Source organism: Delphinus delphis, chromosome 15, assembly GCF_949987515.2.
Source record: "Delphinus delphis chromosome 15, mDelDel1.2, whole genome shotgun sequence".
NCBI classification, from domain to species: domain Eukaryota; kingdom Metazoa; phylum Chordata; class Mammalia; order Artiodactyla; family Delphinidae; genus Delphinus; species Delphinus delphis.
In genome coordinates, this window is record NC_082697.1 from 13416368 (window position 1) to 13429863 (window position 13496).

Genomic DNA, 13496 nt, shown 5'->3' on the forward strand with positions numbered 1-13496 from the left:
TAAAGTCCAATTTATAAATTTTTCCTTCTAAGGTTAGTGCTTATGATGTCCTGTCTAAGAAATCTTTGTCCATTCCAAGTGGGTCCTACATTTTCTTCTAGGAGTTTCTTATTTTTGCTTTTATGTTTAGGCCTATGATCTATCTCAAAGATTTTTCATGTATGGTGTGAGGTAGGAATCGAGTTCATTTCTTTTCAGTATGAATGTCCAATTGTTCCAGCAACATTTATTGAAAAACAAAATTATTTTTTCCCCACTGAGTTACCTTGGTGCTTTTGTTGAAAATAAGTTTGCCATGTATGTGTCAGTCTAAACTGCCTCTCTAGTCTCTTCCATTGATCTATTGGTCTATCCAGACTTCTTCTACCTTTTGAAACATGCAGATTGGCTCAGTGTTCTCTGTCATGCAAACAAATAGGACTTGTTCCTACAACAAGTATTTTCTGAGCCTAGTCTGTGCCAGTCCCTAGGAATATAACATTGCTGAAGACCCAATGCCTTCTTTTTCTTCATGACAAGTGGGATAGTGAACATCTCCTGGTTTTGCCTGCTCAGAATCCTCTCCCCTTCTTCAAGTGACAGCTTCCCAATTCTCCACTGGAGAGCTCCTGCCTGTCCACTCTCATCCCATGTGATTCAGATGGGAATCACAATCAACATCCACTTCCTAAGGTGGACATACGACCCAGGCTTGGCCAGTAAGCATCAGCACTGGGACATTTTTCTAGAACTACTGGGAAGATATAGTTTTCTTTTCTCTGTGGGTTTTAAAGTTGAGCAGCTGAAGGGGGCCACTATAGCCTGAAATTTATGTCAATGTGGAGGGCATCGGAGTTTATAGCTAGAGACAGATAGATACCCAGCGTGTGAGCACCTGGTTCCAGGCCTGACGCTCGTGAAATTCCTGGGCTTTCCAATTCTGTGAGTCAATAAATTTGTCTTCTTTTTTTTTTTTCTTAACTTAAGACTGAGTTGAGCCTACTTCCTCCTAATAAACATAAAAATCACTACAGGGGCTTCCCTGGTGGCACAGTGGTTAAGAATCCGCCTGCCAGTGCAGGGGACACAGGTTCAATCCCTACTCTGGGAAGATCCCACATGCCGCGGAGCAGCTAAGCCCGTGCGCCACAACTGAGCCTGCACTCTAGAGCCCACGAGCCACAAGTGCTGAACCTGCATGCCACAACTACTGAAGCCCGCATGCCTAGAGCCTGTGCTCCTCCACAAGAGAAGCCACCGCAATGAGAAGCCTGCGCACCTCAACGGAAAGTAGCCCCTGCTCACTGCAACTAAAGTCCGCGTGCAGCAACGAAGACCCAACACAGCCAAAAATAAATAATAAATAAAATAATTTTTTAAAAAATTACTACAAGTAACAAGGAAAAAGGCAGGGTCAACACGGGCATGTCAGGAAATTTTTCTGGTCAGTTTTGAGACAATTCGTATTGAATTCCCTCCTCTTGTATACCTCGGTCCAGCCCCTCTATCCAATCAATCAACAGGTCCCTAGAGAGGAGTATTTTTCACACTGACGATTATGACCCATGAGTGATACTGAGTCATGAAATGAAATAATGGGTTACAGCCAGCACTTAAAAAAAAAGGAAAAGAGGGCTTCCCTGGTGGCGCAGTGGTTGAGAGTCCGCCTGCCGATGCAGGGGACACGGGTTCGTGCCCCGGTCCAGGAAGATCCCACATGCCGCGGAGCGGCTGGGCCCGTGAGCCATGGCTGCTGAGCCTGCGCGTCCTGAGCCTGTGCTCTGCAACGGGAGAGGCCACAACAGTGAGAGGCCCGCGTACGGCAAAAAAAAAAAAAAAACGAAATAGAATAGAAGGAATAGAAAATATCAGAGCGCACTGCATGCCGTAAGGCTAAGTATTACTTTACAAAACTTTTATTTCTGTTGTATGTATGTGTGTAGTGTATGTAAAATGTATTTCTTGGGCTTCCCTGGTGGTGCAGTGGTTAAGAATCCGCCTGCCAATGCAGGGGTCTCAGGTTCAGAACCCTGGTCCAGGAAGATCCCACATGCCGCGGAGCAACTAAGCCCATGCGCCACAACTACTGAGCCTGCCCTCTAGAGCCTGTGAGCCACAACTACTGAGCCCATGTGCCACAATTACAGAAGCCCTCACGCCTAGAGCCTGTGCTCCACAACAAGAGAAACCACCGCAATGAGAAGCCCGCACACCACAGTGAAGAGTAGTCCCTGCTCGCTGCAACTAGAGAAAGCCCACGCGCACCAACTAAGACCCAACGCAGCCAAAAATAAATAAATAAAATAAATTTGTAAAAAAAATAAGTAAAATAAAATGTATGTCTTCCTATGGATACAGTCAAATAAGTTTGAAAAACACTACTACAGAGTAGTTTGTGGCAAAGATTGTGGGTTGCCTACCCAATAGTCACTCTCCTTTCTCCTTGCTAAGAGAACTGTGATTTTGTTCAGGAATGGAAGCAGCCTTGCGTTATAGAAGGTTGAGCTGTGTGGAGTTAAGGGTGGGAGCTAAGCCGCTTCACAGCCCAGAGGTTTGATTGATCTAAACCAGTGGTTTTCAAAGTGTGGTCCAAGAACCCCTTCTAAGGGGTCCACAAGGCCTTCCTTTTTGCAACAACGTATCTTTGTGAGGCCAGAATTTCTTCATATATTTTAAGTAAAACAACATATCACAATGAATTGAAGGCAAAAGCAGAAATTAGAATCCAGCTTCTTCTATTAAGCCAGAAAGTCAAGAGATATAGAAAAATGTAAAATGATGCCACTTTTTTCACTAATTTTTTTTCTTTGAGAAAATATAGTATTTTTTTATTTAAAAAATGTTATTTATGTTAACATGTAAAGGGTAACTTTAAATGAACTAATAAACACATATATTCAAATTTTTCAGTTTTAACTTCGAATACAGCAAATATTAATTGATCCAACCACACAAACAAAAGATCTTTGGGGTCATTAATAATTTTTAAGAGTTTGAGATCACTGACTTAAGCCACTCATGGTTGTTTCCTTCCCTTTGCCAGTGACTTTATCAGGACTGTGATACAATTCTAGAAAATGGGACTTGAAGTCTGCTGAGGACTTCTGAGAAAGTTTTCTTTCTAGATAATAAAAGAAGAGCTGTATGGGAGGAAACAGCCTCTCTTCTACACCACTGGGTTAATGTGCATGCAATGTGATGCCTGGAGCAGTGGCAGCAGTCTTGCAACTATGAGGTTACAAGGCTGAGGACAAAGTCTACACACTGAGGATGGCAGAGTGAAGAGATGGAAGGAATGTGGGTCTGTATCCACCAGCCCAAGACCACTTATCTCTGGATTTCTTGTTTTGTGAGATCATAAATCTCTCCCCACTAGATCATAAGATCCATGAGGGCAGAGTTTTGTTTTGATTTGGGGGGTTTTGTCTGTTTTAGTCTCTGCCATATCAGCAGCACCTACACAGTGCCAGGAACATAGTAGGTGATAGGGAAATGTTTGTTGAATAAATGAATGACCCCTTAAAGATAGTCCTTGTTGGATCTCATTGTTGTTGTTATTTAAAGCCAAAGAATCCTAATTGATTCAAGTGTCCTACCCTACTCCAGCTTCCATCTGTGGGGATCCTTTTCGGGGATCCTTCTCAATTAGCCTTCATCAATGGACATCCCAGCCTATGCTGAGCATGACCTAATTTATAGCCCCACAACGCCATGGGGTTATCTTTATTTTCAGCACTTGTCACATTTTTTTTTTTTTTTTTTTTTGGAACTGCCTCTTTTGTTTCTTTGTTTCTTTCACTAGAGGTGGAGGTCAGAGATTTATTAGTCTGGGTACAATCCAGGCTTCCAGTGGCTCAGACAAAATCAAGTTTATTTCTCTCTCACCTAATCGAGACTTAGGTGGTTCTAGGGTAGAAACATTGACAATTTCAACACACAACCTCTGGGCCCAAGGTTGCTGCTCTAGCTCCTGCCAACAGATCTTCATCCCAGCCAGTGGTAAAGGGGAGGGCAAAGACAGAACATATCCATTATTTAATTTATTTATTTAATTTTGGCCACAGCTTGTGGGATCTTAATTCCCTGACCAGGGATTGAACCCAGGCCCTCAGCAGTGAGAGTGCAGAGTCCTAACCACTGGACTACCAGGGAATTCCTTCTCCATATTTCAAACAGACCTGGAAGGAGCATGCATCATTTCTGCTCACATCTTACATAAGCTCACATGAACATCTCAGAACTTAATCACATGAACACTTAGATCCAAAAGAAGCTCGGAAATGTAGCCATCAACTGGACAACCATGTGCCAAATAAAACTCATGAGTTCTATTATTAAAGAAAGAAGGGAGCCTTCCCTGGTGGCGCAGCGGTTGAGAGTCCGCCTGCCGATGCAGGGGACACGGGTTCGTGCCCCGGTCCGGGAAGATCCCACATGCCACGGAGCAGCTGGGCCCGTGAGCCATGGCCGCTGAGCCTGCGCGTCCGGAGCCTGTGCTCAGCAACGGGAGAGGCCACGACAGTGAGAGGCCTGCGTATCGCAAAAAAAAAAAAAAAAGAAAGAAGGGGAGGGGACTTTCCTGGCGGTCCAGTCGTTAGGACTCCGCGCTTCCACTGCAGGGGGCACAGGTTAGATCCCAGGCCTCGTGGGACGGCCAAAATATTTAAAAAAAAAAAAAAATTTTTTTTAAATTATTTATTTGGCTGCACCAGTCCTAGATGGAGCACGAGGGATCTTTAGTTGCAGCATGTGGGATCCAGCTCCCTGACCAGGGATCGAACCTGGGCCCCCTGCACTGGGAGCACGGAGTCCCAACCACCGGACCACCGGGGAAGTCCCACAAAAAATTTTTTAAATTTAAAAGAAAAAAAGAAGGGGAAAGGGAATACTAGTGGTCAACCAGCTGTCTCTACCATGTTACTTGGTTTGATCTGTATTTGCAGAGCCTCAAACAGGGCTTGGCTATAGTAAATTTTGAGGAAATGTTTAATGAAAGAAAGAACAAAGGAAAAACAAACAGAACCCAAGATTCCTGCCCACAATAGATGTACCGTTAATCTGGAGAGACAAACGGAACCCAGATGAAGCACTGATGGATTGCAAACAACACAAAATAATACCTGGTGAGCGTTAAATCACTTAATGTTGTCTCTCTGAGGTAAGTCTGGCTCCACAAGACCCCTCAAGCTCATTTCCACAGGAGCTAACTCTCTAGACTGTGATCCACTCTAAAGGACAAAATCTCCATGGCCCACCCTTCCCTGTGTCCACTTTCTAATGGACAGAAATACTAGTGACAACACTGGAGGGTAACTGGATAGTTGTAACCCTCATGAACTCACAAAAACAGCCTTGGAGGAGTCACACGTGAGACACACAGTTCAACAGCTGAAAGTAATTAAAAAGGAATCGCATTTCCCACCCCACCCCCATCTCTCAAGAACATAAAATGAAATTCACAGCAATACTAATTAAAAGTCCCTGTCGCCCTATGCCCCTCAGCTACTCTAGTGCCTGGCTGGCCAAGCCCCTCATTCATCCCCTAGCCTATGCTCTTCTCTTCCTTCTTCCCCTCAGCCCTCTAGTTGAGAGGTTCTCAAAGTGTGGTCCGTGGACCAGCAGTATTAACATTATCTGAGAGCTTATTTGAAATGTAAATTCCTGCGCTCACCAAGACCTATTCAGTGAGAATCTCGATAGTGGGGCCCAGGTGTTCCTTATGCACACTACACTTTAAGAAGCACCTTACCTGTGTCAGTAATTCTCAACGTTGGCTGCACATCTTGGAAGTTTAGAAAAATCTGGATGTCCGGTCCACACCGCAGGCCAATTAAGTCAGAATCTGTGGTTAAGCACCAATGCTTCACTACTATGAAGCCAGGTTTGAAAACTACTGGTCTAAGTCTTAGTCCTTCATCCTTCTTCCCTTGTCTCAGGACTCCTTCCCAGAACCATAAATGAATCAAACTCAAATTGGCTAAAGAAAAAAAAAAAAAAGAAAAAGAAAAAAAAGTGGGGGACGGGGCATTCATGACTTGTAGAACTAAAATAAAATGTCCAAAGTAGTCCTATCTTCCATCACTGGCGGATCCGGGTACTCAAAGACGCCACCAGAATCTTTTACTCCCTCAGGCTCTCAGCTTCCCTCTGTCTGGGCTTCACTCTCAACGAGGCGGCTAAACACACCCGCTCTCAGTTCCAAGAAAGGAGTTTCTACGATAGTTTCAGCGTCTAGGGGAGGAAGTGAATCCTCTGATTGGTCCAGCTTGGGTCAGGTGTCCAGCCCTGAACCAATCACAGTGGCCAGATGATTAACGTCCTCTGATTGGCTAGGCCTGTGGCACAGGTTCACACCGGGACTAGAGGGTCGCAGGTGTGGACATAGAAGAACCGGATGCAATGACAAGGAGGGTGGGATCATCCTCTAACGGGAATGCTCAGCAGGTGAAAATACAGACATCTCCATAGCTCCCTCTCTGTCTTCTGGTTTGTTGTCCACATGACAAAAGTCCAGGGAAACTATGCGGCAAAGACAAATCTGCTCTCAGGGCCTCAGTTGTTGGGAAGCCAATGACTGAATGCTCTTTTCTTTGGGGGCGAGGGTGCTGTAAGAGATTATATTAATTATTTAATCACATAAATTACTGTGGAAAATTCTGGATATATGTTGGGGGTGATTCTGAATAATACATATTTGAATCATAATGCATATATATTCTAATACCAGATAAGTGGAAAATTATACACCAGAAATAATATTCATGCAAATATACATCTTTACATTCTGCACGAAGAGGGCATCATGGACTGATTGATAATGCTGAAGCCAAAGTACCAGTAATTTTAATTTTGTATTAAGTTCTGCTTAATTGATTATAATGCATTAAAAGTAAGTTTTGATTTCACTTTTTTTTTGTTTAGTTTTGGTTTTTGTTTTGTTTTTTTGGCTGCGTTGGGTCTTCATTGCTGCACGCCAGCTTTCTCTAGTTGCAGCGAGCGGGGGCTACTCTTCATTGCTGTGCACGGGCTTCTCATTGTGGTTCGTGGGCTTTCTCTAGTTGCAGTGGCTTCTCTTGTTGCGGGGCACGGGCTCTAGGCTCACGGAGCTTCAGTAGTTGTGGCTCGTGAGCTCTAGAGCATAGGCTCAGTAGTCGTGGAGCACGAGTTTAGTTGCTCTGCGGCACGTGGAATCTTCCTGGACCAGGGCTGGACACCCACCCGTGTCCCCTGCATTGGGAGGAGGATTCTTAACCACTGCGCCACCAGGGAAGCACTGATTTCACTTTTTTATGTGTGTATATACACATGTATATAATTTTACATAAAATCATAGAGGTGACCCTATTGTATATATGGAGGTGTTTCCCGTTTCTAATGAAATTTCTTCCTTTTCTCCGGTCGGCTTCTCTCTCCCCTTTTCTCCTTTTCCTCTCCACTCCTCACCTCTAGTTGATATAGTCCTATCTTTTCTTCATGCTTATGTAATTTTTTTGCAAATACATATACACATATGTATTTGCGTACATATACATATACAAGTACATATATATATACTCACACATATGTGTACTGGATACACAGGAGTTTATATAAATAGGATCATATTGTCCTCATTTTTCTGCACCCTGATTTTCTCATTTAACAGTATCACATGGAAAGCCCTCCAGGTGAGATAGCAGAGAGCCTCTTAATGGTTGTGTAGTATTCTGTGGTGTGGCTATACCATAATGTATTCACCACTCCCTTTGGATGGGTATTTACTTTGTTTGCCATTTTTGCCACTATGAACAATACTGCATAAATCTTTCATGTATATCCTTACACATTGGTTCCTAAGAGTGGAACCTATCCCATAGAAGTGTCAAAATGTTACAAGATATTGCCCAAAGGCCATTGTAACAATATACAAGTGTATACGGATTTCCTCCATATGGCCACCAGCAATAGATGTTATGACTCTTTCTTTTTCTTTCTTTCCCTCTTCTGCTTCCTCTTCCTCTTTCTCTTTCTAAATCGAGGTGAAATTCACATAACACAAAATTAACCATCATTGGTATTTAGCACAATCACAATGTTGTGTAACCATCACCTCTATCTAGTTCTAAAATATTTTCATCAGGAATTCCCTGGCAGTCCAGTGGTTAGGACTCTGTGCTTTCAATGCTGAGGGCCTCGGTTCAATCCCTGGTTGGGGAACTAAGATCCCGCAAGCTGAGCAGTGTGGCCAAAAAAAAAAACAGAACTCATAATAAAAAAAAAATTTTAATAAAACATTTTCATTACCCTAAAATTTAGGAAACTCCATACCCATTAGCACCACTCCCCATTCCTCCCTCCTTCAGCAATTGTTAATCTGCTTTCTCTATATATAGATCTACCTATTCTGATCATTTCATATCAATGGAATCACACAATAAGTGGCCTTTTGCATGTGAATTCTTTCACTTAGCATGTTTCCAGGGTTCACCCATGTTGCAGCGTGGATCAGTACTTCATTCCTTTCTGTGACTGGATAATAGTCTGTTGCATGAATATAACCCATTTTGTTTATCCATTCATCAGCTGATGGATACTTGGATTTTTCCAACTTCTTTTTCGGCTTGTGTGAATAGCGCTGCTCATTATGAACATTCCTGTCTAAGTATTTGAAAACTTGTTTTCAGTTTCCTTGGGTATGTAGTCACCCCTCAGTATCCAAAGGGGACTGGTTCCAGGACCACCAGCACCCCCGCCACCCCCTTGGATACCAAAATCCGAAGATGTTCAAGTCACTAACAGTTAGCCCTCCATATCCAAGGATACAGATCTCACTGATACGGAGGGTCAACTGTATATCCAGGAATGGAATTCCTTGGCCAGAAGGTAATTTTATGTTTAACTTTTTGAGGAAGTACCAAACTATTTTCCACAGTGGCTGCACCATTTTACAGTCACACAAACAGTGCACGAAGTTCTGTTTTCTCTTCTTTTTTTTTTTTTTTTTTTTTTTTTGCGGTACGCCAGCCTCTCACTGTTGCGGCCTCTCCCGCTGCGGAGCACAGGCTCTGGACGCACAGGCTCAGCGGCCATGGCTCACGGGGCCCAGCCGCTCCGCGGCATGTGGGATCTTCCCGGACCGGGGCACGAACCCGTGTCCCCTGCATCGGCAGGCAGCCTCTCAACCACTGTGCCACCAGGGAAGCCCCCTGTTTTCTCTTCTTTTAAAGATTCCAGTCATTGAATTAGGACCCACCCTAACGCAGTATAACCTCATCTTTATTTAATAACATCTGCAATTATCCTATTTCCAAATTAGGTCACACTTCCATGGAGGAGGGTTAGGACTTGGACATACCTTTTTGGAAGACACACTTCAACCACAATAGGGCGTAATATCTTTTTGTATACAGGAAACAGAAGCAGCTATTGAGAACCATAACTAATTCAAGATAACTCTGATAACAAAGTGTCTTTTCCTTAAACTGTAGGAATTTCAGCTATTTGTGCAAAGGCAAGGCCACCAAGCGTTGAGTGGCAGCCAAATGGATTAGGCAGAACACTGGTGTGGATAAATGGGCTTATTTTAGTTCATGAATACCGCATTTTAATAACCCTTAATAACTCATGTACTGAATTACCATTAAGTCTCCTGGGGATGTATACACACATGAAAAATTATGGCAGTGTCCATCATTTAGGTGCAAGAACTGAAGGAAAGACGAGATTTCGATATTCCAACACACTATGGCTTTTTTATGTTTCTTGTGGCAGATGTAGCCAATTGGCTGAGCCAGCTACTGTTCCCAACCTCTGATTCTTTTCTTCCTCCTATTTTAGAAGCTGGAAAGATCTTTTGCAGCTGTGGTTGCCAGCTATGCTGTTGTATTTCCAGGAATACGTTTGCTTTCCTGATAAAAGAGACAGACGAAACTGGCTCCAGCCCTTCCCTTACTTCTTCCTGCCTTGAACACTGACGTGATGCCTGGAGCTACAACAGCCATCTTGTTGCAGCATGAGAGAAAGGCCAAGATGATCACAGAGTAGCTGGCTCCGTGTCATTCACCCAGCCACAGCAGCTACCTACTTCCAGAGTCCTTGTTTTGGAAGAAAATGTTTATTTATTTATTTACTTACTTACTTAGGCTGCGCCGGGTCTTAGTTGCAGCTTGCAGGATCTTTAGTTGCGGCATGCGGACTTCTTAGTTGTGGCATGCATGTGGGATCAAGTTCCCTGACCAGGGATCAAACCCAGGCCCTCTGCATTGGGAGCCCGAAGTCTTACTCACTGGACCACCAGGGAAGTCCCCACATATTACTTTTTTATGAATAAAAAAAAAATTCAAAGACAAAAATATTCAAATTTTATTTTTAGTTCAAATCATCGTCAGATGGGTGGCACTCGGGATTTCTTACTACCTATGTCAACACACTCTTCATAAAAGTAAGCACAAAGGACAACACCCCTGGAAAGCTGTAGAAGAGAAAGTCTTGTGCCTGCTTGTCTGGTCTCCATCCCTCTAGGTGGAATGTGGCTGGGCTTTAAGTTCCCTTCGTAGTTGAATGAGGATTACTTGATTGTTTAAGAGCAAAAAGAACAAAACTGAACGCAGTGCATGAGCTTACCTATGTCTTGTTTAGCTTTATAATTTGACTTTAGCAAAAGGAATTTTTTTTAAAGTCCGTTTTCTTATTTATGGGCCTTCCCAGTAGTACTACCTCATCTGAACTCTTGGAGAGCTCACGGGGGCTGTTTTTCATGTCTTATTTATTCCCACACGTGGACTCACACATTCATTCACCAAACATTTGTTCTCTGACCCACTGTGTGCTTGGCAACAGGATGGGTAGGGCAAGGGCTGTGAGTGAATCCTTTTGGCTGTGAGTAACCTGAGCCCACTTCAAATTGGCTGCAGCAGAGAAAGAATTTATTGGCTTATGTAACTGTAAGTTTCAGTGCACATCAGTTTCAGGCATGGTCGGTTCCAGGGGCACAAGCAACAACATCAATATCTGGTCTTCATCCCTCAGCTGTGCTTTCTTCTGTGAAGGCTGCACCCCTCAAGCAGCTTCTCCCCTAAGATGGTAGCAGTGATGATTAACCAGCTTAGCCACCCCCAGGGCAGGAGAGAGCGTTTTCCCCAACAATTCCAGTGGAAGTGCTCAATTGACTCTAATTTGGCCCAGCTTGAGTCAGGTGCCTTCACTTGATTGATTGAGAGACGCAACATGCTGACTGGCCAGTGCACAGTCACATGGTCAAACCAGGAAGTGAAAGAGTAAGGTCAGTTCCATCCGAATCACATGGATTAAGATTGGAGGTAGTTCCCCAAAGGAACACTAGGGTGCAGTGACCAGAAAAAGAAGAATGGATATGGCCATTAAAAAAACAACAGATGTCCAACTACACGTATAATAAAGATGAATAAAGAACTTCTGGGGACTGTAGAAACCCCCATGGCTGCTGGTGGGAGTAGAGACCGGGAGCAGCTGTGCTGGAGAGCAACCTGGGGGTGCTTGCCGCCTGCACACCCAAGGACCTGGCGTCTCCTCTCCCGAGTATAGCACCCACAGAGCTGCTTGTTTGCTCCAGAGGGGACATGCACAAAGATGCCCATTGTGACGACATGTGTAGAGATGGAGGCAGGGATGAGGGTCCATCACTAGGACAGTGCGTTGGTAAAATGTGACGGATGCACAGAGTATGGAAAAGTACTCAGAAGGAACGGACTAGATGTTCACAGAGACATGAGTAGGTCTTAAAAACAAAGTGAAAAAAAAATGAACTCTGTTACACAAGACTGTGTAAACGCAAAACGTATGCCGACACCGTTAGTAATCAGGATAGAGTTTTCCTTGCAGAATGTGACTAGAAGGAAGCACACAGCTGCCCCTTTAAAGACTACATTTCCCAGCTCTCCTTGCAGCTAGGCATGGCCACCTGACAAAGTTCCAGCCAATGGGATGGGAACAAAAGTAATGTATGCAACTTCCTGAATCAAGACCTTAAAGAAGACAGCGCCTTACCTCTCCCTTCCCACTTGGGAGCTGAAATAGCCATTTTGCGCCATCAGGTGGAAACCACATATTGATGATACTGAGCAACAAGACAGAGCCACCCAAACAGCCATTGACTCCTTGCATATGGACTATTAAGTGAAAAATAAAAATCTATATTGTTTAGTCTCCCATTCTCTTTTGGTCTTTGTGCAGCTATAGAACCTACGTACTAATACAGTGCTTAATAAGGGTTGTGAATTTCATATTATTATTATTGCTTTCTCCTCAATTATCATCATTATTATTATTTTATTGACCTAAAGCACTTCTTAGGTACAGCTCAGTGAATTCTCTTCGAACCCTGATAGTGGAGGCTATAATCCTTAGGGTTCTTTAGTTGCAAGTGACAGAGACCACTAAATTAAGCAAAAATAGGCTAAATTAAGCAAAAAAAAAAAAGGAATGTATTGCTAGGCTGTGGGGGAGTTCATTGACTCAAAAGAAAGGCTGAAGAACCAGGCTTCTAGAAAACCAGGACCTGGGGCTAGTCCAGGAAACCAGGTGGTAGGAACTAACGAGCGCTGGAGTAGGAGATTGTGTTTTAGGGAGCAGAGAGGCGACGTTTACACAAAAGCATCCGCTGGGGAGACCACTTTAGAATGAGCACCAGGGGAGGCCTCTCAAGGAGGTGACATTTAAGCTAAGACTTGAGGATGAGAAGGAGCTGGCCGTGCGAAGACACCGGAAGAGAGTATCTCAAGGAAAACTCCCTTGGAAGGGAATCTTTGAGAAACGCGAGGTGGGGTTAGTGTAATGGAGGCGGCAGAGGATGTATGAAATGAAATCAGAGGCCAGGGCGCCATCATGCAGGATATTAGAGGCCATAGAAAAGGGTTTCCTTCTCTTTGTTATGGAAAACCAATGGAGAATTTTCTTTTTTTTTTTGCGGTACGCGGGCCTCTCACTGTTGTGGCCTCTCCCGTCGCGGAGCACAGGCTCCGGACGCGCAGGCTCAGCGGCCATTGCTCACGGGCCCAGCCGCTCCGCGGCATGTGGGATCTTCCCAGACCGGGGCATCAACCCGTGTCCCCTGCATCGGCAGGCAGAATCTCAACCACTGCGCCACCAGGGAAGCCCCAATGGAGAATTTTAAGTAGCTGTCTGGCATGATTTATTTCTTCAGATCCACCTGACTACTGGGTAGGAAACTGCAGTGGGCGAGGGTGAGGCAGGGAGACAGAAAGATGGGGAGTGGTGGGGAAGGGCATGCATGGGAGCTGGAGCCCACAGGTCTTGCTGTTCCTGGATGTGGAGTGAGAGGGAAGAGAGAACAAAGACCAGCCCTCACTTTTGTGCTTATCAAAGCCCAATGGAAGGGGGCAGTTTTCGATGGAGCAGTCAGGCGTTCAAAATAAGACAGTTGACAATGGTTGGAGATACCAGTCTGTAGATTTGGACATGCTTAGGGGACATAAATAATGGGGAAGTCATCAACATCAAGATGCCAGTTACAATCTTGGCACTAAACAAAATCCTCTAGG

At 44.2% G+C, this 13496-nt stretch overlaps 1 non-coding gene across 1 annotated transcript; it reads right to left on the reverse strand.

The window, feature by feature from the left end:
- Positions 1 to 4058: 4058 nt before the first annotated feature.
- Positions 4059 to 4131, reverse strand: TRNAE-CUC (transfer RNA glutamic acid (anticodon CUC)). The gene has a single exon. It is a non-coding gene; the product is annotated as a tRNA-Glu (tRNA).
- Positions 4132 to 13496: the final 9365 nt, after the last annotated feature.